General features: G+C 38.4%; 1 long non-coding RNA gene across 2 annotated transcripts in view; it reads right to left on the bottom strand.

The window, feature by feature from the left end:
• LOC128929614 (uncharacterized) overlaps window positions 1–27,310 on the bottom strand; it is a 182,709-nt gene that overhangs the window by 1,967 nt on the left and 153,432 nt on the right. The window lies entirely within an intron of this gene.

Below are 27,310 nucleotides of genomic sequence, written 5' to 3'. Positions count from 1 at the left end.
CAATGACACTGATTAAGTACATCTGGGATTGGACCAAAATTGATATTTTTCCCAGCTCCCGCAGGATTCTGATGCAGATCATTGACATACCTCATTTTGGGATCTCAAACTATAAAGTACATAAGAATCATCTGAGAATCTTGGTGAAATGCAGATTGCACTAATGGTAATGGGTGAGAATGAGGCCTCAGATTCTGCATTTCTAACAGGGTGCTGCCAATTACATGACCCATGTGTCACACCTTTATGTCAAGGTAGTGGGATTTGAAAATTGGGTTTGGGTATGTTATATATATGATTTGGATTGGTCTCCATAAAAGGTTATTGCATTGAAACATCTCTTGGATTTCTTGTGTTGCCCAATGCTTCTGTTCTCTGCCCTGACCTGGCCCAATTCCTAAGATTTACCTCCCATTTTAGAGTTGGTTAAGCTACAAATCACAACTGTGGATTCAATAAGTCCTTATTTAATATATATTTGGTTATCATCTATGATAGTGATTGATAAACTACTACAGGCAGGCCAAATCTGGCTGCTGCCTCTCTTTGTAAATAAAGTATTATTGAACCCTGCCACATCCATTTGTTTACATACTGCCAATGCTGCTTTCCTACCATAATGGCAGAGTTGAGTAATTACTATAGAAACCATGCAGTTGACAGATTGTATACTATCTAGTTCTTTACAGAAAATTTTGGTGATCCTTGACCTATGACAATTCACAGTCTTCTAAGCTTCATTTTTCTGCAGTTAACCCAGAAGTATTTGTAGCACCAGATGTAGTAAATGAAAAGGAGGAAAACTTTTTTTATTAATTCTGAGGTTTTCCACAGAGCTCGGGAATTTCAACTTTTCTTGCCTTCTACAACTTCATGCATTTCATTCACTGCTGCCATTTTATTCACTTATACATGTGTTGTGTTCTTTTATTCGATATGTAGCTATTGACTTATTAAGATTTTAAGGAGTGATAGAAATAATCAGAAGACACAAAGATCATTTTATGTTTGCTCATGAGAAAGTCTTTATGGAGAAGATGGGAAATAACTTTGCTATTGAAAGAAAGTATAGATATGCAATTGCAAATTGAGAGAGGTGAGAGGATGAATAAATAAAGAAGTCAAAGTTGGCCGGGCACAGTGGCTCATGCCTGTCATCCCAGCACTTTGGAAGGCCAAGAATGGCGGATCACCTGAGGTCGAGAGTTCAAGACTAGCCTGAACAACATGAAAAAACCCCATCTCTACTAAAAATATAAAATTAGCCGGACATGGTGGCACATGCCTGTAATCCCAGCTACTCGGGAGGCTGAGGTAGGAGAATCGCTTGAACCCGGGAGGAGGAGGTTGCGGTGAGCCAAGATTGTGCCATTGCACTCCAGCCTAGGCAACAAGAGTATAACTCTGTGAAGACGAAGAAGAGGAAGAAGAGGAGAAGGAGGAAGAAAAGAAGAAGGAGAAGAAGTCAATGTCAGAATACTCAAAGAGTATTCAATAAGCAAGCAAGTACTCTGCATAACTATACTGGAATGCTCATACAGGACAGTGGGACACAGGAATATACTTCAAAGCACCTTGAAAACCAGTGTAAGAATTTGAAAGCCTTCTTAGGTCTTTGCAACTCAAGTGTGGTCTCTAAACCATCATTAGCATGCCCTAGGACCTTTTTGAAATGCAGATTTTCTGCCCAATTCCAGACAGACTGAATCAGATTGTAGATTTTCACAAGATCCTCAGGTCATCTGTATGCAAGTTAAAGTTTGAGAAGCACTACTCTAGGAGAGAACCACTTGTATAGTGGAGAAAGTACTGGACTAGGGCTCCTGAAGATTCAGGAGCTATCATTCTCAAACCGAGGATCATCGGACAAATCCCTTAAAATCCCTAAGCTGTTTGCTCATATGTAAAATGATGACATTTGAGCCTTCCAACTCTGAAATTTTATTCTCTCATTCCCTGGACGTTAACTAAAGGGAGACTGTGTTATAAGAGGGGATATAAATACAGTTATGCTTTAGAAAGACCAATATAAAGACTGTCTCAACATAGATTTGAGATGGGAAAAAAAAAGAAGAAAGAAACCGGAATACTAGTTAAAAATGCAGTATGGAATCCTAAACCTGTGGTTATAAAAATATACTTTTGTGTAAAATTATTTACTAGTCTAGATACCTTCTTAGTATTAGCATTACATTTCATTGTCTGCATTTTTTATTACATTCATTAAACTGTAAGATGCAGGTCATGCCGAAAGAGGGTGAGGATAAGTGATGGGGGGCAGAGGACAGAAAATGAAAGAGAAAGAGATGGAGACAGAGATTGAAAACAATTTCCCAGAACCAGGCAGTAGCAAAGAAGTCCAAGCAACTCCGACAGATGTGTTTAAAGTCATAAAATGGATTGTTTTTTAATTGGCACTCCTTTGAGATGGCTGCTATCTCTCTGATTAGAATATTGTTACAAAAGTTGTAGAGCCCTAGAAAGGAACGTCCTCATGCCTCACTCAAAACTAGCTACAACATCAGCACTGCAAAAGGCATGAAATTATTTTTAAAGACATGAACAAGCTGATAAAATACTGATTTTTTTTTACTCCCAAAGAAAATTTTACTTTAATATATTATGTTTCCTAGTCTTTCTTTACTTTTTAAAACACATTTTTATTATAAAAATTTCTTCCAGTCCACAGTGTCTTTAGCCATCTCTTTCAGATAAATACAGTGTCTATTTGAATTGACTGAATTCAACGGATTCATTTCATGATTTTTTATTTATGTCCTCCCACATTTAAAATAAATAAGGTTAATACTGATAGAACGAGGTTGTATGGGTCTTAGAAGGATCTATTTTTTTCATCACACCTCTTTTGTTCCATCTTGCTTGGCAAATCAGATGCTAGATATATTTTGATTAGTCTGTACTTTAATGGATCATATATGGAGGGTCCACCTTTCACATTGGGGCCATTAATTTTTCTTGAGTCTGATGGAAAAAACAGGTAGAGCTTTTTTTGTGTGCTGATTGAAAAGTGATGGATTATTTTCATGTGGTAAGAAACACAATGTTTTCTTTAGCACAGCAGGATATAATGTTTGCAAGGTCTAACAGTGAAATATTATGCATATCTGCCACTGGCCGGCTGCCAGAAATGGAACAGCAAAATCAGAGGAGATTTTGAATTTGATTCTCAAAACCAGTACAGCCTACAAAAAAGCTAATGAGCCATTCTAAGCAGAAAAAGCATTTATACTAATAGATGGTGCCCGCCATACACCCCTGCATTTAACAAGATGGTAAATAATTATTCATTTAAATGTTACCTTGAACTTTATTTCAAGAAAAAAAAAAGACATTTATCCCTGGTAATTTCCAATAGGCACTGCTGCGAGAATATTTTTTTCACCCCAATTCGGAAGCCCATGACATTTCCTTCCTGGTGAAAGTAGAGTCATTTTCCATACAGTGTTTATCCTCTTGTGGCTGAAAAACTGATTCACAGAAAAATTTATTGCACCATGATTCAGTATTAAAAACTGGTGTTTTCAAATCAATACCTAGAATTATAAAAAAGCTTCGAAATGTCATAAGAAATAGTACACAAATGTAATCTTAAAAGGTGGATAAGGGGATGTTTAGAGTTTGGTGAATGTCTTGAGATCCTTTGTTTTCAAAGCCAAGGATATAGCACTGGGGATCTTCTCTGCACTTAGTATTTATTTCTGCCATGTTTCTAGAAATATTTTATATCTTAGAATGTTGAAAACTTCTTTTCTAGGCTTTATAATTTTATTTATTTTATCCTTTTTTTTTTTTTTTTTTTTAGGGCCAGAACATTTTATTTAGTAGGCATTGAAAGGAATTTGGTTCTAACAGGTCACCAGCTCCACTTTAAATAAAAAAGCTACACAATCAATATGGAAAATATACTATATATTTCAAGAAAATATATTTGGTATTACTACCCTCTTGTAAATGGAGAAATTCAATGAGAAAAGACATTTGCTACATCTTGATGCCTTATGTATTTTATACTACTGTATTTCAATCTCCATTTTAAAGATTGTGTTATGACCTTAAATTATAGGCTTTCACTTTTAAGACCATAATAATCTCTCAGTGCTGCAACTCTGCAGGGAGGGACACTGATGCTAAGTCCTCTAGAAACGTAGGGGGTGGAAGAGAAGAGAGGAGAAGACCTGATGCGCTGTCACATCTCGAGCTCTAAAGTCGAAATTGAGACATGCTTATGATAAATCCAATCCGGCCATCCTCCCACCTGAGTTACATTGCCAGGTGTTCTGTTTTTCTGGAAGCTGCGTTGACTCTTCCAGTCCTCTAGCGTACTGAAAAGTAATTTACCGATACATCAGCCCAAATGGTGCTCTTGTGGTCCAAGACCTGGTGTGTCTCCAAATTGACATAAAGCCCCAAAGACCTGCTAGGAGTAGCTTATAAATTAGGGCACTATGGTTTATCTTCCAGAAACTCTTTTTAAATATCATGTATTACATGATCATTTTTTATTTGCTAAATAGATTTTTAAAGAGCTTACAGATCACATAGTCCATACATTAACCTGTCAGCAAGCTCCCAAAATCTTAATTAAAAAAAAATGAAGCCCCATAAAGTATGAAAACGAATGAGATGTAAATTTAAATGTTGTTTTTAAGTTTGCTATGCAACACTCACACATGACAGGAGATGCACTCTTGGTTTAAAAAAGGAAATCAATTCTACAAGGGCTGCCCATATATTGGAATTATGTTAACTCAATCTGTTGTGTTCAAATGGTGAAAATTTAACTTACTAACTATAAATTTATTAAAAATTAGAAATAAAAGATTGAAAAGCCTCAAAGAATATATTAGTAGAATGTTTGAATATGTAAACAAAGTAGATAATGTCAATTCTGAAAACATCTAAATTTTAAACTAACATGTGAATTATAATAGATTCAATCCAATAGTGATGTTTAGCCTTCACTGAAACAAAAAGTTAATATTTAAAAGTTATAGGCATGGCCAGGAACTGTGGCTCACATCAATAATCCCAGCACTTTGGGAGGCTGTGTGTGGAGAATCACTTGAGGCCAGGAGTCCAAGACCAGACTAGGCAACATGGCAAAACCCTGTCTCTACTAAAAATTAAAAAATTAGCCAGGCATGGGGACACGTGACTATAATCCCAATTACTTGGGAAGCTGAGGGATGAGAATGGGTTGAACCCCAGAGGTGGAGGCTGCAATGAGCCAAGATCTTGCCACTACACTCCAGCCTGGGTGACGAAGGGAGACTCTGTCTCAAAACAACAATAACAAATTAATTATTTTAAATTTTTAGAAGTGCAAAGGAAAATAACTTTAAGTTTTCTTGTTTTCTTATTTTCACAGAAATTTTTTATAAAAGGAAGGAAGAGAGGGAGGGATGGAGATGAAGCTATGCTGGGATGCATAGTTGAAATGCTAAATGATAATATGGATGCATCCACTATGATTAAATTAAGATTATTGAGTCTATTTGTACAAAACAACTCAAAAGAACATACAGTATATAGTATGTATTTGCATATGTTTTGATACTGTATATGTAATATCTATTGTAGGAATGAAAAAATACAATTTTTGTTTTTTATATATCATTTATGATTTTTCTGAGTTGTTGCTCATAACAATCATGTTCCTATATTTTTATTTAATGATGTTATTTGGTGATGAGCATATCCTTCTGGTTCATCTCATTTAGCCTATAAATTCCTAGTGGTGCTGCTTCAGTTGCACGGTCTTCTCCCTTGGCCTTCACTTTGGCCTCTGAAAACTCTTAAATAGAACTAACTTATTAAAGAAACAGCTGGCCTCTCCTATATTTAATATTTAAGGGGGTAAAGATTTAACTTCAGGACACAATAACTACAGAAAATACGTATCTAGGTTGTTATTTAAATGTTTGAATGAAATTTAATTTATCCTTTAGGACTTTTCCAGTCTTTACTACATTTTATAATGTATTTATCTTAAGCAGCTGATGTCTGAGCATGAAAAAGAATCATTCACAAATACAGACTATACAATGAAGAGCTCCACTGAGCATTGCCCAAGCTCATGAAGTTGGAAGCAGAGTGGCTGATTAGCTATACACACATTTTTAATAATTGCACAGCAAGCATATTTTGTTACTGCATAATCAGATGCCTTAGGTATGCCAAATATATTTTTTCCACATAACCAAAATAAGAATTTGCAAATAAGAAAAGCAATCACAGTTCAATTACATGCCTTTGATTATAAAACACTAAAACAAGTCAAATTTCTTTTTCTAATATCAAATTTGAACTTAACCATATTTTCCTAAGAGCGATTTTCTAGTACTGAAAACCACAACTATTCTTTTGTCAGAAAAATGTTTGAGGATATTCCTGATGCTGTTAAAGCTTTTTCTTATATGTTCTGGGCACGTTCTCTCTTCCTGAAATATTTTGATAACTTATAGAAGTTGAATCTATATTTAAGAATAGTCACTGCCTTCCTGCAGATTCAAGAAACTCACCGGGGACCTGGATTTTAAAAATCGCTTGTGCTTTTGAAATCTTAGGGAAACTAAGAATTTTCAATCCATAAAAATTTTTATTAACAAATAAAATTCATTTGAATATCTTAAAACCTTAAAAGCGATGAACGTCTATTTTACTCATACAAAAGAAAGTGATGAAATTTTAACTGATAAATATTAAAATGATTTCTTCTTTAAGGATTGTATTTTCAAATGTTTTGATACTAAAACCCAACTGACAGATCTTTTATGAATACTCAGAAAATCATCCTTAGCTTTGTTGCAGCCCAGCAAAATGCATTTTAATATGCATTTTGGAAAGCTGTGTGGTGATATAAAAGAGTCCCATGGTAAGAGCAGACGGAAAATGGTAGTTATTATTAATTTAGAAAAACAAAAGAGCAGCCCAGCATTTCAGTAATGTGGCAAGTTGGGTGCTCTTGAAGGAGAGAGGGTTTTATAATTGGATTTTAGAGTAATTTAGAAGACGAGATAAGATGTAATGGTTGTGTATTAGAGGTTAGAACTACACCAGAAACCCATAATGTAAAGGTTCACTGCACTGCGGGACAACAGAACAGAAAGAAGCAGCGCCAACAGAAAAGGGCCCTGTGAGAAGCAACAAGGTGAAGCTGGGGGAACCCAGCACAGGGGCTTCCCAGCGGGTGCCAGCAGGGACACAGGCTCAGCCCCTGTAGCATACAGTAAGGAGCACAGACTTCTCTTAGAATGTTTTTTCTTTAGTGACCTGTCACAGTCCCACCTCTCCTCCTTCCTATCTGCGAGTTCAGCTTGGCATTTCTTTGTTTCCTGCAGCCCAGCAGTCAGCCCTGAGTTCCACCCTCAGCAGGCAATCCTGGGGGATCCATCCAGGCTCCCCTGACACCACCCACATACCCACACTCCCCCCCTACACCCCACACACATACACACCCACACAAATACACACCCACTCACATACACACCCACAGATACACATACCCCAAGCACATCCACACCACACACGCATACATACCCACATGATCACACCCACACTCCCCCCACATCACACCTCGTACACATGCCCTATGTACACACACCCACAGATACACATGCATGCCACACAAACACATGTCCCTAACATACACTCCCCACACATACCACGCACATACCCGCATAAACAAACATATACATACTCCCCCAACACACATATGCACACCCACACACACCCCTCCACATGCACCTACACACACTCCCCACACACACACCTCACACACATGCATACCCAAGTACACTGACAGTCACATAAACACACCTCACATACATACACACATTTCCCACATACCCATATAGAGACACACGCTACACATACATACGCCACACACATACATACCCCACACACATGCAAACCCAAATACACCCACACTCACACACACACCTCACATATACCCACATCCACGTACACACACCTCACACACATATCCACATAAACACACATGCACATAGTTCTCCCACACATACATACACACCCACACACACCCAACACACATACCCACATACACCCCACACATATACACACCACACATACAGACACACACCCCAACACACATACACCTCACACACACATATACCCACATACAGATGCACATATCCACACATGTACTTGCTCTCCACACACACATATTTACTCTAAACACATACATACCCACATACACACACACTCCTCCACACACATCCACATACTCTCCACACACACCCTATACACATACACACCCACACACACTTTCCACAAATATACACAACACACTCACGCCCACACTCCACAGACACATGCACACCACCCCACACAGAGAACCAGGGCAGCTGGCCTAACCTTCTGTCTCTTTTCTATCCCAGAAACGTTTAGCCTCTGCCCACTGGGAGACAAATAAATGAATCTGAAGAAGAGTAAAACCTGCCTCTACCCCAACCCTCCAATTTCATTCCAAGCCTTGGGCAAATAAATGTACTTTTCCACCTCTTCCCTTGGGTCCCTGTCCAGAGAATCCATCGCACAGGCTCCAGCTCTCAGGTGGAGGCCTCAGGTGAGAGGTTTCTTTTTTAGAGTTAAGAATCCAAGCCCGGAGGGGAAATTCAGCTTCAAGAAAGGGAAAGCTGTGTTGCTGGTGGGCACTGGGAAGGGATGGAACCTATGGGGTTGAATTCCTGCCCAGTCGCTGGCGCTTGGCTACCCCCTACTGGGCGGGAAGCTCTTGGACTCAGACTCACATTATGCTCAGGGTCAAGTCCACCCCCAAGGCTTGGGATAGAATCCACTTACTTACTGTCAAATTGTTATCACACGTTCTCATCGTGAAGCTGAAGTGTGAAGTTACCTTCCAATCCCCAAGAGGTGTTAAAGGTTTTTTTATTCCTCTGAGCCCTTTGAATGCCAGTTTAAGCAGAACAAATCTATTTATTTTTTGTGAGGATCAGTTTATTAAAAGCATGCACATAACTCAAATCGTATAGTAAAATGATGTTAGGCTTTGTTGAGCATGAAAAGTGTGCTTGCTCAAGCCCCATTTCCAACCCTTCCGTGCATTATTTTCCCCTGAAGCAGAACATAGGTTATGTTAACAGGACCTCAGTCCAAAGGCCTAAAATCAGCTTAGCTCCCAGGCTTTCTCCAGCCATCTCTTTCCACACCCACTCTTTCCACCTCTCAGGAAAACCCCAGCTACATGATGTAGGAATCTGGCAAATATAAGTGGACGGGGAACTGATTTTTAACCAGATCAAGTTTTCAAATACAGATTAACACATTTTAATTGTCCTATAAACTATTATTCTTAAAGTCACTCTTAACAAAACCCAGACTTGGAGGAAGTTCTCTGCCCTAACTGTAATGTGTATATACTATTAAGATAGTTATGAAACCTCAGACACATTTGGAAGATGTGGCTTAATAGTGCCTTTAATACAAAATAAAGTAAAATATAAATAAAAAGGGATTAGTTGTTATAAGCTGTGACACAGCTGCAGCGACAGAGACTGAAGAAACATGTAAACAGAGATTGCTTTTAGTCACTCAGTGACCCAAATGTCTTTTTCAGGCTCGCACAATTCTAATTCTGACACACTTGTTCATTTCATTTATTTTGCAAACCAAGCAGAAATGAAATGGACATTCAGATTAAGTAAACAGGGGTTTTACAAATAGTCACTACACTGCCAGATAGACAACTTTGGTTTACATGGAGTGCAAGGGTAAAGAAACAATGTCAAAACTGCATCCCTTCTTGCATTTATTGGCATGAAGTGAAAATCCAAATATATTCACCAACAAATTAATAAAGGGAGAACAGGCTGCTAACTTTGCATGGTGTGTTAAAGTGTCAGAGCACTTGAACTGCACATCGTAGCACAGCCTCAGAAATAAACATAAACATTGCTCTCTGTCAGAAGGGGGTAAATAAATTAGGATTTGGCTCAATCTCCGGTTGTTTTGCTCCCACATTGTGGCCTAGAATAAGCCCTACACTATTTCCAGCTGAAGTTGGCTCTACTTGCTACATTAAGCAAATGAGAGAAAAGACAAGGGTGACAGTGTAGGAAGGAACTGACTTGAGATTTTCCTTTCTTAGTTAACAGAGTTGTCAGTGAGTGAGAATGCAGGATACAAATTAATGCCTTTTCAAAAGCCTACACTCTAATCCTATTTTTTTCTTAATGATCCCTTTGTCAATTACTGTTGTCTGGGTATAGCTTTATGATAGTCATGTTCAGATTGTTTACCATGGTTGAGTGGGATGGCAGGATGGGGATGGGGCGGGGGAGGACAAGGAAATAAACCTATCTCTGATGTAGGAAGCTCTTACTGAATTCAAGTAACCCTTCCCCTTCCCTCAATGGGAGGAGCATGCCAGCCTTCCCACCAAGTTCTGCTAGATGATACTCAGTACTTTGTGATTTCTCTTCTCTAACCCTTGCTATCTGGTGACTCCAACCCCTTTATTCTTTTAGCCATTTCCCCTTTCCATTTTTCTTAAAAAGTTTTCTTAAATCCATACACATTAAACTAATAATGAAAAATGGAATATAAATGCTATGGTTTCAATGCCCCCTCCAAAACTCATGTTGAAAGATTTAATTGCCATTGTAACATTATAAAGAGGTGGGACATTTAAGAAGTGATTAGACCATGATGGCACTGCCTTCATGAAAGGATTGATGTTGTTATCACAGACTGGGTTAGTTAATGCAGAAGTGGAGTTCTGATTAAAAAAAAAAAAAAAAAAAAAAAAAAAGATGAGTTCAGCCCACTTCTCTCTCTGTCTCACACACTTACTCACAATGTGATGCCTTCTGCCTTCAGATGACCGTTTCCAGGTGCTGGTGTCATGTTCTTGGACTTTGCAGCCTCCAGTGCCATAAGCCAAATAAGTCTATTTTCTACATAAATTACCCACTCTTTTGTATTCTGGTATAGCAGCAGACACAGACTAAGACAAGAAGCAAAAAGTTAAATAGCAAAATGATGATGGAAGATGAAGGACTTTGAAGAAGAGAATAATCAATGGGATGAGAGAACATTTAGAGAGCTTCAGTAGCAAGAAGAAATGTGAACAAATAATAATAGAAAATATTGAGTGATTATTATGTATCAGACACCACTCCAAATATTTTTATGTATCCTTGCATCCTCTTTATAACCCTATGAGGTGACATTCTTATCTCTACTTTAGAGACAAAAATATATAGAGGCCTGAAAAAGTTAGAATTCCATAGCTTATAAGTGGTACAGCTAAGATGTGACTCTTGACCAGGGACTTGTAAAACTATGCTGTGCTGATAGAATAGGAGAATGTATTAAGAACAACAATAAAACAACAACAAAAACAAGCCAAACAACATTGCAAGCCAACCTTTTGAACTGGGTGGGTTTCATTGTCATTCAACTGTGCAGTAACATTTGCAAACATTCTTAACCAGAAGAAACTGTGATTGCTCCATATCCCAAAGAATTCAGTATTACATAGTCCAATATACATATTAATGCTCTCAAAAAAATCCTGAACTGCATATTAAAAAGGCCATGAGAGGCAAGTGAATTCAAGTAACATAGGAAAGAAGTGCGTGTCAATACAAAAGAACTATCCAAGTAAAACATCTGAACTTCTGTCACGTGATGTGTACACTCCAAATGTTCTAGATGAGAGGTAAAGAGTGGCTACATAATTAAGTACCTACAACAGGAGCACTTCTAACAATTTTGGGGCCTGCAGCAAGAAATGAAGGCCCACATATTTCACATCTTTATTTTTAAATATATATATAATCAAGCTAAAAAATGGTTAAAGTAAAATTCTATCCTCCTATGTTAATTAACAACTGAAAAGGACAATTTTTAATTTAAAATTTTTGGACTACTTTGAATGCTATGTTAGAATATGGTAACGTGGAGTGAGTTGGTTTGTGTGTGACCTCTGATCCCAATACAAGTCAATCCCATGACCTCCATTTCTCTTCTGTTCTCTGGATGTATTCTGTAACTCAAGTGCCATACTCATTTAACCTGTGGCCGCAGGCCTCCACTCTAAGCACCCACTTGGCCACCTCACAAGCCTAGAATCACAATTTGTCTTCAAAAGAGAGCCAGGGAGAAACCATGCAAGCTTGGCATCCTCTGCTCAGGGACTTCCAGGAGCCTGGGTACCTGGAGCAGGATGTGGCCCCTTGATGCTTAAAGTGTAGTCCATAGCACCAGGGGGATTGTTAAAACTTCAGACTCAGATTCACTCTGGACCTACCCACTGAGTTAGAATCTGCACTTTGGCAGGATCCTCAGGTGTATCATATAAGCATATTACAGTTTGGGAAGCCCTGGGCCAAAAGAGAGGGTGGCTGCTTGACAGGAGGGTACATTTGTCCCCAAGAACTCCTCACCCTATAGGGAGATGCATGGCTGGGCAAGGGCCAGGATGGAGCCAACTAAAGACAGAATCCCTTCTAGCTCCTGAAGCTCAACAAGGGATTTCATTACATTCAGGAGGGCAGCAGACCTAGTGTAAAAACATATGCTAACGCATGAGGGGGACGTCAAGGATGGCAGTCCTACCTAAAGGGAGCAGCCAGTGCTCAGCTACAGCTCATTGTGGCCTGAGGCTATACTATGCTAGCTATGGGGTGAGGTCAAATCATGGACAGGTGGAATTAATATACTAGACTGGTAGTTCTCATGGTGGGTGGGAAAAAATGGGTATCAATCTGCTGAAAAGGTATTCGAAAATATTCATGTCCCTGCCTTTGTCCCTCCATCCCTGGTTGAGGAAGAAAAATATATGTTTTTATTTTTTTAAATCTCAGATCATTTTGATTCATCCTCTGTAAACTCTGGCTCTACCCCTGCCATGTTAAAACTTATTTTGGATGACCGTTAGTTATTTCCATTGATTGTCACTGCTTAAGGCCCTGGGTTGTGCTTGGATAAGGCTTCTGACCTGCCTAATCCTTTCTCAGCCATTCTCTTGTCACAAGTACACGTGTTAACAAAGGTCCACTCTTCATCTCTATATGCCAAGTGGAGCCAAAAGGGACACATGGTGGAATTATAAGAGAAAAATTCCCAGACCATTTGGTCCCTGTATGAATCTCTACAGGAAATGCATCTCATCTTGTGCATCTGGGTTTTATCAAAGAGAAGGTTTATTTCTACCCAAGATTCTCTTTTTGAATAGTTACATTCTTCAGAGTAGAGGAAAAGACAAAAAAAAAAAGTGGGTGAAATCTAAAGAAATCTAAAGGAAGGTAACATAATTATTGAAGAATACTAAGGCAGTCACTTCTGTTCCTTTATCCATTTTCCTCTGTGTGTATAATTACACAAATATTGTTCAAGTCATAATTCAAAAATAATTTATCTTTGACATTGGAATGCAATGATACTTTTTTCTTTAACAAATATTTATCAAGAATACACTACATATTGGGTACTTTCACATACATTATTTTATTTAATCCTTACAATAACTCTCTGAGTGAAGCATGTGAACAGTCTAAGACCCAGAGAGGATGAATGAGCTGTTCAGATCATTTATCAGCAAGTTAGTGAGAGAATGTCTCCAATTCACCCAGTGTTCTTTCCACAACGATGCATCTTTTACTTTGCTATCTGACCCTGTTGAGAATGGGATATTCCCCAAATGATATCTTTCATTATAGAAGCTTAGCCTACAGAGCAATGAAAATCTACAAATTTAACTATTTCTGAGGAAAGAGCTTTTGACATATATTGTGTATTTCCCTGTCTTCTAAATAAAGCCTGGTGAACCTTAGCTTTTTCCCAATAATTCAGTCATAATCATGAATTTTGTACTGTGCGTACTTTAATTTTTTTGTCTCTTTCCCCCTCAACTGTTATATGTCAAAATAAGCATTAGGTAGGGTCTGCATTAGAGCCCAGCAGGTAAAGTGCATGGAATTCATGTAAGGGCTTTGTGCCTATTTCATGGGCTGGAAGAACTTTTTGAATTCCAGATTTGGGAATAAGATTGCAGGTGAGCTGACTTCTAGATAAGTTGGGAGGTAGCATTTGAGGTCCTGTGACAACAGATTCACTTACCTAGATCTGTCTCATTTAAGAAATTCCTGAACACACGAATAGTTAGATATGACCTCTACCACTTGTTGAACAACAAAAGAAAGAGCAGAGTCTAAATAGTTCAGAGCACACATTCCGGAGCTGGACTGGGATATTTTGTCTTTCCCATTTACAAGCAGTGTGATCTTAAGCACATTATGTAACTTCTCTATCCATCATTTTCCTCACCTGCTCTTAGGAGTTCTTATGAGGATAAAATGGATTATTCACATTCATAAAGCTCTTCCAATAGTGTCTGGTATGCAGAAATTGCTATTAGCTCATAAAATAATATAGACAGAAGTCAAATTCTGATGGGAAAAAAAGTCACAGATAATCCTGAAAGTGTATAATCAAGGATCAGCTACATCACCAGAATGACTCTAGATTTGAGGCTTCCATTCCCTGCCATTCTGTGTGTGATGCCTATTAAATGGGCCCCTCAGAAGTAAGTTGCTTATTTCCAGTGAACTCTATGGCTTGTGGTAACACGATCCATCATGAGATGCTGCAACAGGCTGACATTTTCCACATGTAAATCCTTCACTTTGTAATGTAAGAGCAATTACTTTTATGAACAAAATCTTTTCAATCGACCATTTCAAATCCTTGTCTTGCCATGTCATAGTCAAAACATCTGTCCATTAAAGCTAAAGTAAAAGTATATTAAACCAAGTGTGTTTGGTTTGGGACATCTGCTTCTTTCTACTGGTATGAGAACTATTCTAAATTCAATGGATTCTGTCTATAGGGCTTTCATGAAAACTTTTTAGTCATATTCATGGAGATTATCAAATAGCCTACAGTTTTGATTACTGTTTCAGGTTCAAATAGAATTCAGAGTTCAACAAGAGACTCGATCAAAATAATGGCAATAATAACAACTGTAACACAAAGAATAAAAATCTTTGCCTGACACTTTTACATAAAGAGTTTCATATATTGATGTTAAGTATTATATAAATATGATATAATGGCTTGTACAATGAGTACTCTATATTTTTAACACTATTGATTTTTTTTATGTTCTTCATTTTGCATTCTTGTTAAACATAGTCATTGTTTTCATACTGAACTGAAAAAGGGAAAAGAATAAACAGAGATTGAGTTCAGGAGACCATGACAGTCCTAGATTTCAGATCAACCACAGTAACTTTACCTCTTTTCACTGTAGACTTCTTACTGGAAGCTGAAATTATAGGAACATTTGGATATACTTCCAAGAAAGCATTTATTAATAAATATATCTAGAGCTCGGTTGTAAAATTATGCCAGATGTAATTAAATGTTGAAGAAAAAAATTTTTTTTAAAGTCAAGAAAATAGCATTCACTGTTTCCAACCAACATTTGGCTTATAAACAAAGTACAGTTTTCTAAATTGACAAAGCCAGCCATATAAGCCTCCTTGGCTATGGTATTCACTGATCACTTTCCATATTTCATTTTCTTTGCAATATATCAGCAGTAAATTGTAATAGAAAGAACAAAGAACTTAGTCTGAAAATCCTCTGTTCAAGTCCTAATCAAATCCTTATCAATCCATTTCTATAAATTGGAGCCAGTAACACAACCTTTCTTCTCAGTTTCCTCAGCTCACAGAGTCAACACATGCTGCCTCTCTAATAAGACTGAATGCTGGCAAAAGTTGCAACATACGAGATTTTATGCATTTATCAAGTGCCTACTGCGTGCTAGGCTTTATTCAAGGCATGATTGATGGTTTAAAAGAGCCCCCAATGAATCAAGCTTTCCTCAGTGCATGCCAGTTACAAAGCGACTTTGCCATTCCTCTCCTTAAGAGGTGAAGTCTGTTTTCCCATCACTTGAACTTTGGCTAGCCTAATGACTTGCTCTGACTAACAGAATGTAGCAGAAATGACTTTCTAGGACTCCATACCCAAGCCTGCTTTTGCTCTTGGAGCCCTGCCACCGTGCTAAGGAGTTCAGCACATCCAGCTGGAGAGAGAGAGGCCACATGGGGAGAGGAAAACCCTGGAGGATGCAAAACCATATGGAAAGGGAGATCCATGATAAGCGTTGATCCACTCCACCTCTAGCCAACACCACACAGAGCAGAGAGGAGCAGACCCTCTGAGCCCTGCCCCAAATCCAGGCCTACATGATCTTGAGCAATATGTGGTAGTTGTATGAAGCCACTAAGATTTAACATGATGCGTATTTGTCAGCATATAACTATATGCAATGTGATTTTCACTGTATTGCAATCTTAAGAACAACTTGTTGAAATAGTTATTGTACCCATTTCACAGAGAGGAAGTTGTAGGTCAAAACAGACTGATATTGGGCTGAGCACAGTGACTCACACCTGTAATTCCAGCACTTTGGGAGGCCGAGGTGAGTAGATCACCTGAGGTCAGGAGTTTGAGAAGAGCCTAGCCAACATGATGAAATCCTGTCTTTACTAAAAATACAAAATTTAGCCGGGCATGGTGGCAGGTGCCTGTAATCCCAGCTACTTGGGAGGCTGAGGCAGGAGAATTGCTTGAACGAGGAGGTGGAGGTTGTAGTGAGCCAAGATCATGCCACTGCACTCCAGCCTCGGCAACAAAGTGAGACTCTGTTTTAAAAAAGAAAAGACTGATACTGGATGTAAAGACAACTTCACAAACTCCTGAAGTGTCCTGAAAGCAAAACCATGAAACTCTCCCCTCTTGTGAAGGGGTATGCTTAAAAAAACTTTCTACATAAAAATTGTTCTGCTTCAAGCAATGATTCCAAAAACCCCTAAACATTCTCAATAAATTGCTGTCATTTCCCAATGGGCTAAAAGCCTATTGCTAGGTCTTGGAGACAGCAGACTCCAGTTTGATGTAAGTTCCAGGGAGATTAAAACTATTTGTATTCTAACAAAATGTTCAGTTTCTCACATGAATGGAAACAAGACCCAAGTTTGTGTTAAGCATTCTAGTCTTTTGATTCAGTTGGCCTAGCTCGTAGGACTTTAGAGCTGAAACAAAGCTTAAGGTCATCGGGTCCAAACCCCTAATATCAGCCAAAAAGTTACTCAAGTCTATCCAGCCAGTTCAAGGCAGCAGGATGAAACTAGGTACCTGATTCCCAATCCACTCAGCACTGCCTTTCAGACATAGTCCCAAGGTCCCTGAGTCATTGCAGAGGTCACCAGTGCAGGATTACCCACTTGCACAATTTTGGAAAAGATAAACGATTGCATTTCTTCTCATATAACCATTTCAACTATTTTCATTAATAGGATTATGTAGTCATTTAAAGCTAGATCTAAATTATTTCACAAAAGAGAACATCTACATTACTTATTTCTTTTGAATATCAGAATGACTTTTAAAATACAAAGAAAAGTGCACAATAGGCCTGAGTGGCATGTGACCAGATGAACGGATGATTTAATTGGGCAATATAAGCACAATTCTCAATTCATTATTTATGATGCTTGTTGACATTTGCCGAGAAACGTCAATGTTACCTTCTTAATATGAAATAAGTGATTTGGAGGAAATACCACGCAAACTAACAGAACATCTTCAGGATGTATCTAATGGTCGTAAAAAAAAAAAAAACCTAAAACATCCCATCATAAACTAGTTTTATTTTCATGATGTTCATTCTGCTTCATTTGCACACCTTTTAGCAGCAAAAGTTAAAAACAGAGGTTACATTCCTAAAGCCAATTTTGCTAAAATATATTATCTTGTTATGAGATAAAGGACTCCTGTGAAATGAAAAGCAAACAAACAACAAAAACAGCTTTACAGGCTCAAGCACTGGGCTGGCCCATGGAAAAAAATCCTGGAGTTATTTGTCCTAGTCCTACATGCATACTTACTTCTTGTTTTGGGTTATACCTTATGCAATTGAAATGTTTCTGTATGATTCAAGTATGTCTTATCTTCTGAACTAGATCAAGTCCATAAGAGTAGACACTGTGCCTTAAATATCTTCCTTCACAATGCCTACCAAATTCTATACTTCTATATGGAAATAGAAAATTTGCTAAGAGAATACAAGCAATATTTAAAGCTTATTCCTTTTTTTCCCCCAGGTAGTAAAAATTGTATGATGTACCACCACCCTTCTTCCAAGAAGGAAATCAAGGGAAGACACTAACTCAAGTTAGAGCATCTGGAATTAGAATGTAACCAGTCCTTGTAGTCGGCATTTTAACCAGGAGAGATTTTAGGTACTAATACATCTGCAACCTAGAGAGGGTTCAAGAGCTCATTGCTATTTAGATATATAAGCTGTATATTTTGGGAGCAGGATTATTCCTTTATTGTAGCCATACTTGGTGATGTGAGCAAAGGAGACACTTAGATTAAGAGTGGTGAAGGAACACTGCATTGAAATCCTCCAATTACAGGTTAACTGACTGCCATGTCTATTCTTGTATATGGCTGAATCTACCATGGGTCCTTGACTAACTCTCCATGACCCAGGAAGGAGGAAGAGAGGAAAAGAAAGAAGAGGTGTTGACCTAAATTAGCTAAATAACACATGCAGAGTTCATATACCCTCTGCTTTAGGGTGTGCCAAGGTCTCCTGTCAACCTATATCTTTTTTTTTAATAATTAGATATTTGCTTTTCTGCCAGACAGCCTTTCTATTGACAAAGTAACAGAAGAGTAAATTTTAAATTGAAAATTTTCCACAAGGCAGATGTATTTTCTTGTGAGAATTGGCATATTTTTATCCTCAGAATAATCTCTGGTTTCATATGCCTAATTAAATTTTAGAGGTCCCCTTTTTAAATAAAGATTTATTAGCTGTTAAAGTTGTAGCATAACTCTTCTGCCACCTACATGCTATCCTTGAATATATTTACAAGCAGACTAGCTTATCCACTATAAAAAATACGGGAGATTTAATGCTCTGATGTTATTGGTGTCAATTACAAAATTCAGCTTTACAATAGAGCTTTCTGGAGATACTGTTACTTGACTTTCAGACGATCAATTTATTTGAAGAAAGAGGATCTGTGAATTTCAGCTATGAAGTATTAGATAAGCTAATGAAGGCAGTCAGTAGGTCTGGAAACTGAAAAATAGAGCCCAAGCAAGGTTACAAGCTGTTCCATGTACAAACATGGTCCCATCACTAAAAAAGCCTTCTCTTTGTGGGCAAATGCATGGGCACTGACATTCAGGTGTGTGTTTAGTGGAACACACAAAACTCAGAGACATATCAAGCATCATATCTTGAAAAATACTTCCACCCACCAACAATCTTGACATCTTCCATCATTCCTAGGATTTTTAGCTATAAGTTTGCCAACAATAAATTTTGTCAACATATCTAAAATACTCAGAATTAAATTTGGCAACATTAGCAAACTTCCAAAGTTCGATTTCATGAGGACGTGTCTAAGTACGGACTGCATTGTGCCTACATCTCAGTAGTTACTTGATCTAATCAGACTTTTAGAATCAAGGTAGTCAATGCAATAAAAGTTGCTATTGACACCAAGGTTGAAGCATCCCTAGCGGAAACAATCTGAACACCCTGGTCTGAGTACAGAGACTGCGTAGAAACAAGGTGTATGTTTAGCTCTTTAATAAACTGGGATATTTTGAAAGACGTAACTTCTATTTTCTAATTCTTAGGAAAGAAGAAATGCTTTCGAGCTCTGTTTCTTAAATCCTCAAGCCTTTGCTTCAGTTGCCTTCCAGGCAAGAATCAAAATACATAGATTACATTCAGCGGAAGTTAAGGTCAATAGATTGGCATTCTACTCAAGAAAATAAAAAGAGACAGAAAGGTGACAGAATATGAACATTACAATTAAAATGGCCTTTCTAGATCCTGCAGTACTGTAATCTAAAGACTGGACATAGATGCTTCTAAATAATTTTCATAAAAATATCCCCCCACATATTTTCCCCCATCAGAAATGCATTCCAGTCTTTGAATAGCAATTTTGCAAAATGCTTTTGGGTTTTATGTATAAATTTTAAGTATAAATTTGTTACTTCACTGTCAAGATTCATAAATATAATTTCTTGCGTATTTTGAGTTTACATAAAATTAGAAGGTTTGCCTCATTGTGCTTACTTAACTTCAAACACACACAAAAACAAAACATGATTTGTATGTCTGTGTTAGCCAGTCAGGGACATGAGCCCTTTGTTCCCTCACCATGACTTTAATTCCCATACAATTTTCATCTTTACTGACTCATTTGTGGGCCAAACAATTTCACAGCATAATCCATGGGCAAACACACATTTGCTGTAAAATAATTAAGAAGAAGTAAAAATGCTTTCTTTCCATACTCCTTATCTTTCGTGGCCACCTGATGCTCCATGCAACATACAGGTGTCAGCAATTGCAAGGATATAACTGCCAGGTGAGGTCATCTCAGACCTCACCAACCTGCTGGAAAATTATGAGCTGTCCCTGTTGAGATTTTAGCGAGTTTCTTCCTTAAACTATCACTTCAGATACTACATAAAAAGCAAGGAAAACCTGCCTGAGTAAATGTGTTTATTTTATTTTATTTTATAAACACATTTACTCAGGCAGGTTTTCCTTGCTTTTTATAGCCAACTTATTTTAAAATTACCATAAATGCCAGAGAGAAAGGGAGAAGAAAATGCAGTCTGAGACACATGCATGTTACTGTCTTTCAAGATGTGAATTATTAATGTTGTATCTCATTTAAAGGGAAAAATGTACTGTATAAATAAGTGTGTATGCACATGATTTTCCAAGTGGTTTAATCACTTTATTGAGGTATCTTTTGAATCATAACAACAAAAAGAAATACCATTAAGAAATCCTACTAAGCAGTATGTCTTCAAGACATAAACATGTACATGTACATTTTGGAAATATAATTACCACATAGAATTTAATTTATAATTTTAAAACTCATGTGTATAATAAATTGGCACATTTTATTTGGTATCACTTAACTGACTTAATTTGCTTGATTAATAATACAGGCAATAGGAAAATAACATATTTTTACAATATTCAGGACTAAATCATCTATATTCAATAGCTGAATAATGTATTATATTCTGTGTGTTTCTTTAAAATATAGAGTACTGATTACATGAAATTATTTAGTGTAAGCTATTAAAATGGTAGTTCATTCAGAATGTGCACTATGTTCTTCCTATACTCTTATAAGCATTATCTGGGGTTTTCTTAATAGATTTTCTGATAAAATTAAGTCAAAATATGTAAGTTTTGTAAGCTATATCCCCACCTAGAAGTGAAAGAAATCTAGTTTTATGTTAATGGCATGTCCCTTATCCCCCTCTTTCCCCCCTCACACAATTTTGAGAAGGGTCCTGTGGGTGTCTGACATGTACTATTGGTTAAAATATGACACCTAACATTTTCTTCTGTATTAGAAAAGGTTCTCCATGCAATATAAATAGAATGAATAGAAGATACATATATATATGAAAAATATATAATTATACATATATTCCTATATATACATATACATAGATTATAAATATAGATATAGATGTAGATAAAGATTGCAGGACTTTTCCTTAACTAAACACGTAGTCATTGTCATACAGCCACAAATATTTAGGCTCGTAGACAATTCGAAGAGTGGAAAAAAATGGGATTTTTTTGTTTAAAAACATAAAAAGGGGGAAACAGATACTTTAGCAAAGCTAGAGTGCTTCCTGCCCTTGGGCTTACTGCCTCTCAGCTTGAATCCCAGCTACCACACAGAAAGAGGAGGAGCCAAGCTCCTACCTGCTGCAAATAGTGAAAACTCCTGTGGCTTCACCCCAGTGCACACTCCTCCCAGTGCATAGGCAGGTTGGAGTTTTGCCAGGAAGTCCTTCCCACCTCACTGTCTCAGAGAGATAGATAGATTAGATAGATAGAGATAGATAGATAGATAGATAGATGATAGATAGATAGATAGATCGATAGATCGATAGATAGATGATAGATAGACACAATTACGGGAATTAGCTCATGCAATTACACAGGCTAAAAAGTCCCACAATCTGCTGTCTGCAAGCTGAAGACTCAGGAAGCCAGCAGTATAATTCAGTCTGAGTCCAAAGGCTTCAGAACCAGGGGAGCCACTGGTGTAAGTTTCAGACTCCGAAGGCCACAGAACCAGGAACTTGATGCCCAAGGGTAGGAGATGAATGTTCCAACTCAAAAAGAGAAATAATGTACCCTTCTTCCACCTTTTTGCTCTATTTGACCCCCAGTGGATTGGATGATGCTTGCTCACCTGTGTGAGTGCATTGTCCTTACTCATTCATTACTGATTCAAACGCTAATCTCTTCATAAGCACCTTCTCAGACACACCCAAAATTAATGTGCTACCAGCCCTCTGGGTATCCCTTACCCTAATCAGGTTGGACATATAATATTAACCATCATAGCCTCCCTTCCTGCTTTCATTCTCTCTGAAAATGTCTCCTCAGCTGTCTTTGAGTGGTGTGGAATCACTGCTGAGCCTCCACTATAGGTGCCATCAAAGATCTCAGTAATACCAAGGTAGTGATATTGATGCCCTCCAAGAGCATCCTGTCTTTGTGGCTGTCCGTGATACCAGTGTTGTGTGTGGTCCTCCCCAGTTTCTTGTTTCATTGAGTTGCAGGTTAGCCTACTGTTTGTCGCTTGAGCCCAGGTATTTAACACTTGAATGTCCTTTAACCTTGTCATATCTTCTAGCCCTCTTGTTACCCTCTCTTACATAACTATATTTCTATAGACTTGCCACAAAAAGAGATCCTTCTGACTTTATTTTTGTTTTACTATAATTTACTGATAATCCCTTCTTTTTAGAACTTGAGTTCCTGTCCATACAGGTTGGACTGGAGGCTATCTTTTCTCTCGCATGCCTGATGTGTTTGATAGCTCTTCTGTGCTTTGGTGATCTTCCTTCTCATGATAAAGTTTTTCCTAAGAGACCTTTATTCTGTATGCACAGACTCCTCTAAGTGCACTTACAGATCTTGCAAATTTGCATAGAAAAATGTCCATCTCCAATAAAAATATATAAAATCAAGATAAGACCTCCCTTTGACATGTATATTTTAAATAATTCTCTGGATGATTTTCTTGTAAAAATTAAATATACTGGCTGGACGTGGTGGTTCATGCCTGTAATCCTAGCACTTTGGGAGGCCAAGGCAGGCAGATTACCTGAGGTAGGGAGTTCAAGACCAGCCTGGCCGACATGATGAAACCCTGTCTTTACAAAAAATTAGCTAGGTGCAGTGGTATGTGCCTGTAATTCCAGCTGCTCAGGAGGCTGAGGCAGGAGAATCATTTGAATCCAGGAGGCAGAGGTTGTAGTGAGCTGAGATCATGCCACTGCGCCCAGCATGGGTTACAGAGAAACTTCATCTCAAAATAAATAAATAAATAAATTATCAGTATGAATGATTTGTAGGATTTCTTGAACTTCATGAAAGACATCACCTTGCACCCCAAAACACCCTATCTTTTCTATGACTCAATATTAAAGCATTGGAAGAATCCCTGTGTAGTAGCCTGCTCTTTGTTCAGCTTTAAGATACCTGTTTTTGGGGATTTTCGGTTTGTTTTTACGTTTTAGCATTTCTGATCAAGACATTTCTTACAAACGATGTATACATTTAATGCTTGGGCTTTTATTTTTTGTTTCCTTGAAAACAATTGAAAGTATTTCTTGCAAATGATGATATCTTTGAATCAAGGAAATCTAATAATCAGCTTTCTACTAGTTCTTGGTTCTTTTGATTTGGAAACTATATTTGGCCTGAGATGCATCCAAACACACATGTATTAACAAGCAGTAATACTGTGCTTTAATTGAATATGGAAATGACCTTTAGATAGAATAATAGAGGCAGGGGGCAGAGACATTCTAGGCAGAAAAGGGCAGGTCCCCAACAAAACTCCACCTTCAAGCCGAAAAGTCTGAAAGCCAGGCCCAAAGTGAGAATTTCTATCCCTGTTTTCCCACTTGAATGTTGCCTTTTCCTAAAATATCCATGGCCCACCCCACCCCCTATCCTGTGCCTATAAGACCTCAGACTCAGCCAGCAGAGAGGAGAAAAAGCAGCTGGACATAAGGACTATGGCTAGATGTCAGAGAGAAGTGGATTGATTTCAGAGGGACAACTTGATGGCGTAACTTTGGAGAAAAATCTGGTCGGAGACAGCCAGACTTCAGGGGGAGATTACCTACCCACCTTGTCCCCTTTTCAGCCTCCCTTCCTGCTGAGAGCCACTTTCATCAGCAATAAAATCTCCTGCATCTACCATTCTTCAATTTGTTCCTGCAACCTCATTTTTCCTGGATGCTGGACAAGAGCTAGGGAGCCATGAGTACAAATACAAAAGGCTGTCACACTGGCTTTTTGATTTTGCTGGTGGAAAGCAGCCACCTCATGTGAAAAGGCAGAGGGCCTATAGAACTGTTAACACTTAAGCCATCTAGAAATAGCAGAGCTAAAAGAGCACCTGCAACATGCCCTCTGGGGTTGCAGGCATCCCCACCTAGATGCTGCTGCAGGGCCCACACAGAATTTCCTCCTGCAGGTACCCAAAAGCACACGCTCCAGCTCCTGCACCTACTCACCTGTGCACTCCCTCCCACAAGGGGTGGAATGCAGTGGATCCATGTGAGTGGAGTTTGATCCCTTGGGCACCAAAGCAGCTGGCTGGTTCCAGTGCTCCTGCACTCCAGTTCCTGCCACACTCACTCACACACTCCCTCCTGCAAGGAGTTGAGAGAGGTGGGCTGAGTAAAAGAGACACCTGTCTCGTGAGTCCCCTGAATGGGTCAGGGAAATATCCTGCTTCACTTTGACCTAGATATAAAGAACATGACTGAGGAAACCTAATTAATTTAGTATAAGATGTTTAAACTGCTGAAGACTGCCTGCCAGAGATTCGGGATGCATAAGTACAACAGAATTGTTCATATTCTTGATGTAGACGATGGGTTTTATTATGTTCATGTGAGTCTACATGAATATATATTATCCTTATAATAAGTAAACAAATACTTTGCATGGATCAGCTTGACTGTCATATAGGATGGCTTTTTAGAGAGTGGTGCTAGGGTGTCAATGTCATGTGTGTGATTCTTACACAGACCAATAATCTTTGTCTTGCTACATGGCTATGGACTGTATACCTTGATATCAGTCTCCTATCTTTGAAATTTACCCTATTGTTTTTAGTGGGTCTCTAACAAAAGAGTGTAAATAAATTAACATAAGTCAATTCACACTATAGAGAAATAAAAGCCAGTCTCCCAGAACATTCCATAATCAGGCTCTTCTTGACTTGGCACTAAGAATAATATTGGCTCTTCTGCTTCAAACTTCAGAGTTATGTGGTCAGAACATTCTCCAAATTCTTCATCAGCCTTGGCATCTTTGCCACCTACCCATTAAGTCATAGATCACCTCTGGTCAGTATTGGTCCCCTCTCCTGACCCAGAGACCATGATGATGAAGTATGTACGCTAAACTGTATCAATGGCGCTTCTGATCCTTTGCCTATTGAGCACGTGCTCCAAAGGGTGTTATTTACAGAGGATGCAATAAGAATGTATATCCTGAAGATGTATACTATGGTGCTGGGATACTGAACTCATACTGTTCCAGATATATCAAAACTCTGCTAGTCATACCATATCTGATTTAAACTCTTTCATCTTTATTTTTGCTAGCTTAACAAAAACCTCTGCAAATTTCTAAGTCTCATTCTAACTTGTAGTAAAGCTCCAAAGAGCATCCATTTTTCCTCTTTCAACTTTTACTACATTGGGTCACCGTGGCCTTTGAAGAATCTGTGATTAAGTGTATTGTTACCAAATAGTAGTCCCTGAAATCACTGCATCAAATCTACCTGGCATCAAAATACAGATGCCTATTCCCCACCACAAGCCCACTCAATCAGAATATCCAGAAGCAAGGTGTAGCCCAAAAGCACCCCTTGTTTAGGAACTACTAATTTAGTGAGACTGCTAGCAGTACACCTTATAGCACTAGTTGAGTAGAGTAGCAATTTACTCATGCACCTAATAGGAGTAAAAGGAGTACGAATTCCCCTTCATTAGTAACTTGAGACACTCACAAAAACCAGATTCACCATCACTATCATGCTCTATTTCTGGCTGAAAACGACATTTGCTTCTTCATAGAGGCAAACAGGTATTCTACCACAAACAGTTCCTCAAATTAAAATTTCGCTCGAGGCTGCAGTGAACTATGATCATGCCACTGCTCTCCAGCATGGCTTCAGAGTGAGATCCCATCTCTAAAAAGAAAAAACAGAAAAGAAAATTTTGCTAAAAACAGGCAGACACCAAAGACCCATCAGCCAGAAGCCAGCCCAGTCTGAAAGAAACCACCACAAAGACCATCTGATGTTTTACTAGCAGCACTTGGCTCGGCCTCTGGTTAAAAAGCAGTTCTCCGAAGCAACCCCGTTTTAGTTGTCCCCAGGGCTCTGGCTTGAAAAGAAGTTTGACATTATATTTTCTAAGCCAAAGGGGCACTCCTAGCATAGAAGCATCAGACCAGACACCTGGTCAGGAGCATTGTAACTTATTTATTTCTCACCGAACAAGTTATTACCCTTTTGTTTTTGTCTGAATTGCTGTCCCCTGATGCCATTCCCATGGGTGGTCTCTACCTGCACACTGCTCTATGCCTGGTATTGATAGGTCCACGTGCCAAGCAGCCTGAGGAGAAATATGTTTTGATATCCTAAGGGGGCAATTTCTCTCCTTGGGGAAGAGCTGGCTTCCATCGCTGTGCCTTGACTCTCATTAATGTTCCAGCTAGGTCCCTTTACTGTTCTATTTAACTGTATCAACTCCATACTTGGTCATATTTTGTGTAATGGTAGATTTCCTGGTGAAAATGACAATGGTGTAAAGAGAGGGAAGTGTTCAGGATCTTGCTTCTATACAATTAGCAGCACTATGGAGTCTGCCTCAAGTAAGTGAATTGGAGATGCATTCTAGATGAAAGGTAATAGGAGTGAAACCAGTTCCTGAGACTGAGACGATCTAATGTTTCCTTCTACACTGTAGGCCAGGACTATTCCAAAGCAGATGTTTCATGTTTTGGCACAAAGGATTTAACATTAGAGGCCTTTTGTCATCTCTAAGTGGGTACTCTGTACATTTTAACATGAAACAATGTGTCCACATTTTTGTGTTTTCTACA

The sequence above is a fragment of the Callithrix jacchus genome, chromosome 14 (assembly GCF_049354715.1).
Source record: "Callithrix jacchus isolate 240 chromosome 14, calJac240_pri, whole genome shotgun sequence".
Taxonomy (NCBI): domain Eukaryota; kingdom Metazoa; phylum Chordata; class Mammalia; order Primates; family Cebidae; genus Callithrix; species Callithrix jacchus.
This window is presented reverse-complemented; position numbering and strand designations above follow the sequence as displayed.